The sequence below is a fragment of the Mirounga angustirostris genome, unplaced genomic scaffold (assembly GCF_029215605.1).
Source record: "Mirounga angustirostris isolate CCGP_5_RB_7025 unplaced genomic scaffold, mMirAng1.0.hap1 SCAF_2, whole genome shotgun sequence".
Classification (NCBI taxonomy): Eukaryota; Metazoa; Chordata; class Mammalia; order Carnivora; family Phocidae; genus Mirounga; species Mirounga angustirostris.
The window spans coordinates 7,969,168-7,974,775 of record NW_026991710.1 but is presented as its reverse complement, the minus strand read 5'-3'; positions in this window follow the sequence as shown (position 1 = coordinate 7,974,775).

Sequence of the window (5,608 nt, the reverse complement as noted above, 5' to 3'; positions counted from 1 at the left end):
TACATTCCTTATTTAGTCACTTGTTTGGTGCAGTGGGAAAAGCAACAATAGCTAAAGGGACCTGGTGCTCCAGTCACCTAAGGCTGTGTAACAAACCGCCCCAAAATGTAGTAGTTTGATGCAACAATTTATTATTCCTCCTAGTTCTGGGGGTGCTCTGGGAACAGCTGGGCAGGTCTTGCTTGGGTGCTCCGCTGTAGTCAGGCAGTGGCTAGGACGGACGTTGTCTGAAGGCTTGTATGTCATTGCACATTTGATGTCTCCGTTGGGATGCCTACAGCCCCTGGGGCTGCCTAGGCACCACAGTCTCTCTCTCTCCACATGGCCAGCTTGGGCTTCCTTGCAGCATGGCAGACTTAGGGTCATTGGAGAGACTTCTTACATGGCACTTGGCTGTCCCGAGAGTGAGTGTTGCAAAAGACCATAGCCAAAGTTGCAAGGGTTCCGTGTTAAACGATTGTCACATCCTATTGTTTGAATAGAGTCAGCCCAGATTCAGTGTGGGAAAGGACTACATAAGGAGTTGAAGAATAGGGGGTGTGGTCCTCAGGGGGCCCTCTTTGGAGACTAGTTATCATACCTGGTTGTTCTTTGACAATCAGATGGACAGCACACCTACCTAATGGATCTTTGGTCATACTTAAAAGAGAGATTAACATAAGTATAAGCTTTCCTGAACCTCAGAGTCCATTATACTAATGTAGGTTGTCATTATTGTAAGTCCTTGGTCCTGCTATGTAATTTTGACTATTTTGACCTAAGGTATCAGACTATTTTCAGTCCAATCTTTTGATCACATGTGATGGTGACTAAGTGATTTTGCATAAATCATTTGTTTCATAAGTAGGATGCAGTTTTGCACACTGTATTGCTTTCATTGTATTTTGACAGAACCAAACCATCTGAGAAAAAAGGATAAGCTCAGAACAAACTGTGGACGGGGGTCAGCATGGAAAACTTCGTCTTATGTGGGTGCAAACCCTGGCAGATCTACAAAACCTCTTAGATTATTTGTCAAACATGAGAGAATGTTGCTGAGACATTTAACAGTGCATGTTAAAAGCTGTACACAGCATTTAAAAAAGAATGCATGGCAGACTCCATTTCCACTTTCCTTAATTTGGAAGTTCTATCTTTAGTAGCAATTTGCATTTTCCACACAATTAAAGACTGTACCTAGTTCTGATTTGCACTTCAAGTATCCAATTCAGCTGTGATTTACATTTTTTCCCCTCTATTTATGTTTATCGGCTTCCCAGTAAGAATGCTGGGTTTCTCAATCTTGCCATAATCACTTAAAATGTGGGTAACTCTGGACAAATTTGATTAACCATCTCAGAGGGTCAGTTTGCTCATATATTAAATGGGAATCAGATTTTATTTAAGGAATTGCTGTGCATCCTAAAGGCCGTGAGCACATCCAGGGACACAGTAGGCATTTGATACATGTGCATCCATTGTTCTTTTAATTTAGCCTTTGTGGACCTGTCCACAGGATCTGTGAATAGAAATTCACTGTTGGTAGTAGAATCGTCCATCAGCTATCACCTTCCATTGTGAACAATGGACACATTCTATTTTGTGAACAACCGACACATCCGGTCAGTGAGTTTTTCTGTGCCTCTAAACATAAACAATCATGTAAATCCAAGCCATGGGCAAACAAACACAATGTTTGAGACAATTACTCGGATAATAAAGGTCTGTTCCTTTTCTTGAAATATTCAAACAATGAAGAAGAAAAGTTTGAATGTTCTCTTTGTTTCTTTCTTCTCTATACATGACAGATGCAGATTAAAGGTAATTTAAAAATAAAATTTCTTCCACTAAGTAGTTTAGAAATTTACCTGTTTGGATAGAGAAGGCTCTTAACTGTTTCCCAAAGACACAAAATGACTATTTTGCAGTGAGCTCCCATCTCTCTCATTTTTACCAAAATTACTCCTTTAAAATTCAGTTTCTTCACTTTTCTGATGTACAGTGCCCTACATGATTAGTTTTTTTTTTTTCCCCCCCTTAGGGCAGGGGGGTGGGAGTGGGTATGGCACTTTGGAAAAGAAACCTAAAGAGTTCTAATGTTCAAGGGATATTTTAGCTATGCCCATCTATTTGTTAAACTCCAATCTTATTCACATCACCAAAAAGCAGAAGCAACTCAAGTGGTCATCAGTAGATGGCTGGATTAAAAAATGTGGACTGACCATACAATGAAACAGTATTCAGTCATGAAAAAGCAGGAAGGGGCGTCTGGGTGACTCAGTCGTTTAAGTGTCCAACACCTGATTTTTGGCTCAGGTCATGATCTCAGGGTCAAGGAACGGAGCCAAGCCCCAAGTCAGGCTCCACACTCAGCAGGGAGTCTGCTTGGGATTCTCTCAAGAGAATCCCGCTACCCCTCCGTCCATGTGCGTGCACTCTCTCTCTTAAATAAATAAATAAATAAATAAATAAATAAATAAATAATATATATTTATAAATATATAAATAAATATATTTATAAATAAATAAATAAATAAATACATACATACATACATACATAAAATCTTAAAACAAAACAAAGTTCTGACCTGTGCTAGGACATAGACAAATCTGGAAAACATTATGCTAATTGACATAAACCAGACAGAAAATGACACATATTGTATGGTTCTAATTATATGGTAGATCTAGAATGGGCATATTCTTAGAAACCAAAAGGTAAAGCAGAGGCTCTCAGGAGCTGGGGAGAGAGGAAGCAATGCAGTGTCATTGCTTAATAAGTGCAAAGTTGCTGCTCAGGTTATGACAAAGCTTTGGAAATAGACAGTAGTGACAGATACAAATATTTGAATGTAATTGATGATCTCAAACTGCACACTTTATATATACACATACATATATATGTGTGTATATATATACATATATATATACACACATATATGTATATATATATAAAATATAGAAATAAAATATTATATATATAGCAAAAAAGAAGAATAGAATAAAAATCCAATCTTAGGCTGTATTTAATTGCAAGCAACCCAACACTGTTCTTGATTCATTGGTAGTATATGCAGAAGGACTTCCATAAAAGTGTTAATTCTATGCATCTCATTGCATGACAATTCCAGTTTCCAAATTGCTGCACTATTTGACAGTTTATAGATGGGAAATAAACATGATAATGTGAAGCAGACCTAATTACACCCACTTTTCATGTGCCTAACTCGTGGCTTAGCTTTAAACCAAACAAATCATTCACAGTCATCACTTAAGCTACTGTACACAGTTTTCAAGTTCTCCCACCCTGAGAAGGACATTATTGCCTATCTAGATGATGCTGTTCCCTGTATACCTGGGAAGTGTTCAGGATCACAACTGCAAGGTATATGCATCATCAATCAAATCTTTCCATGGTGAAAATTAACCCATGGCCTTGTCAGTGCTGCTTGACAAAAATTCACCATCGTGGGCTGAGCTTAGCTGACCAAACTGTTCGAAATAAATGCTAAAATGATGAGGTCCTTAGTAAGCAAAGACAGATAATAAACTTAACCTCTATTAAAAGTAACGGGAAAAAATAAAGAAAAAAAGTAACTGAAAGAACAAATATTAATGGTGGGAGGCACATTAAAATACCAATTTTTTTTGTTTTGTTTTGTTTTGTCTTTATCCATCAGTCATATGGGCAAAGTGATTGGATAGGTATCATTATGTCTCATATACCAGCTTCCTAGATATTGAGTGGGAAAAAGTTATAGAACTAGAAATAGGACTGCTCTATATTTAACTTCATAGAGAGTTAATCGTGCAAATACACATAGTCTTATAGAGAGAGAATTTGACACCTTGGAGTTTATAGTGTGATTTCTATATTAGTTCAGTAATTCAAAAGAAGTCCCGGGCATGGGGGCATTTCTCCTAAGAGCGGTTTCTAGGTATAAAGGGCTCCAGGGATTTGGGGCTGGTCAAGGAAAAAGATTGTTTACCAAGTGTCACTTGGACAGGGTAGCGGGGGGAGTCTAACATAGCATAAGCAAAGGAATCACCATCCAGAGGGGGAGGAGGGCAGGGGAACCTTGGGGGAGAGGGGGATCTGAATGGGGCTTAAAAGTCTAGGGGATGTCGCTTATCAGCATGGCCAGGAGTCACTGAGTCTGAGAACTCTGAAGGGCAGCATCTTCCTGAGGACTTGCAACTACAAGGCTGTCTCTTATCAAGGGCTAACTTGCTGGCTGAGGTTTTCCGGGGTACACAAAGCAGGCAGTGTCCACATGGTTGAAAATCTGCTTGTTTGGGTTATGTTAAAAATAACCGGATGTGTAAAAATTTGAGTTAGGGAGCAGTGGGCTTTTGAGCTAACGAGCTTTTGAGCTGCCATGAAGAAGTAAACAATCTAGGTGCCAAAGCACACAGGCCGTCTTTGGGTCATTTTTTATAACAGTAAGGTCCCAGAGTGTCTGTCTTGTATAGGAATGGGGTTTTGTCCTACAAGTGGGTTTCTGTTAACCCAGAAGATCCAGCAAGACACTCGTACTAATTTCCTATCGACACTAACAAATTACCATACACTTGACTAATGGTGTAAAACGATGCACATTTATTATCTTATGTTTCTGGAACTTGGAAGTCAATGTCAGCATCAGTGATCTAAGGTCAAAGTGTGGGGAAGGAGTTGTCCCTTCCTGAAATTCTAGGTGACAATCTTTTCTATTGTCCTTTCTAGCTTCTGGAGGTCGTTCTCCTTCCTTGGCCAGTGGGCCCCCATCACCGCTCTTCTTCAGACCCCTGCTTCCATCTTATAAGGGCCCTTGTGATTACATTGGGCTCATCCAGATAACCCAAGATAATCTCCCTACCTCAAAATTCTTACCTTGATCACATCAGCCAAGTCCCTGTGCCATGTAAGGTGCCATATTCACAGGTTCTGGGGGATTAGGGTGTGGACATCTTCAGGGCCATTATTCAGCCTCCCACAGGGCTTTAGACAGAGCTCTGATGTGCCCCAACATGCAGACTCTAGATCTCTGAAGGGTCTAAGGTTTAGAGCACAAGATAAAAGGAGGATCAATGGACACCCGGTAGCCACACCCACAGGCCTCTGGATGGGAAAGCAGCTGTTTTGCAAATGGAGGTGGTAAGGATAGAATTTACAGTTTTTAAGGAGTTCTTCCAGCTTGGGGCTTCTTTCTGACTCTCAGCCCTGGGGCAGTTTGAGAGATGGGAGTTGGTAAAATCAGGCTAGTGTTCGCTCAGCTTCTTTCCTTCCCAGACCATCCTGTCCTGTCTTCCCCTTTCAGTTTAGGTCTTTCTGTCTGCACCCTGAAATCCTACTGTAGGATCCTACTGAAGGACTTCTGGACACATATTCTTTCAACACATCACATGAGGCTTCTAACGTATGCAAAATGGGGACAAATGGCTCAGACTGTCTCACAAGTGGGGAGAAGACAGAGATGGAGGAAGACCACAGTTCAACCTGCAAACCCTGCTGGAGTGGGGGACAGAGGACAGGGTCCAAAGGGGGCCTGGTGGTTACCTGGACTGGGGAAGATAGCACAGGACAGGGGATATTTGACCCAAGATTTGACGGATGGTCCTGGGTTTCCTTCCATCCCACGATGGGCCA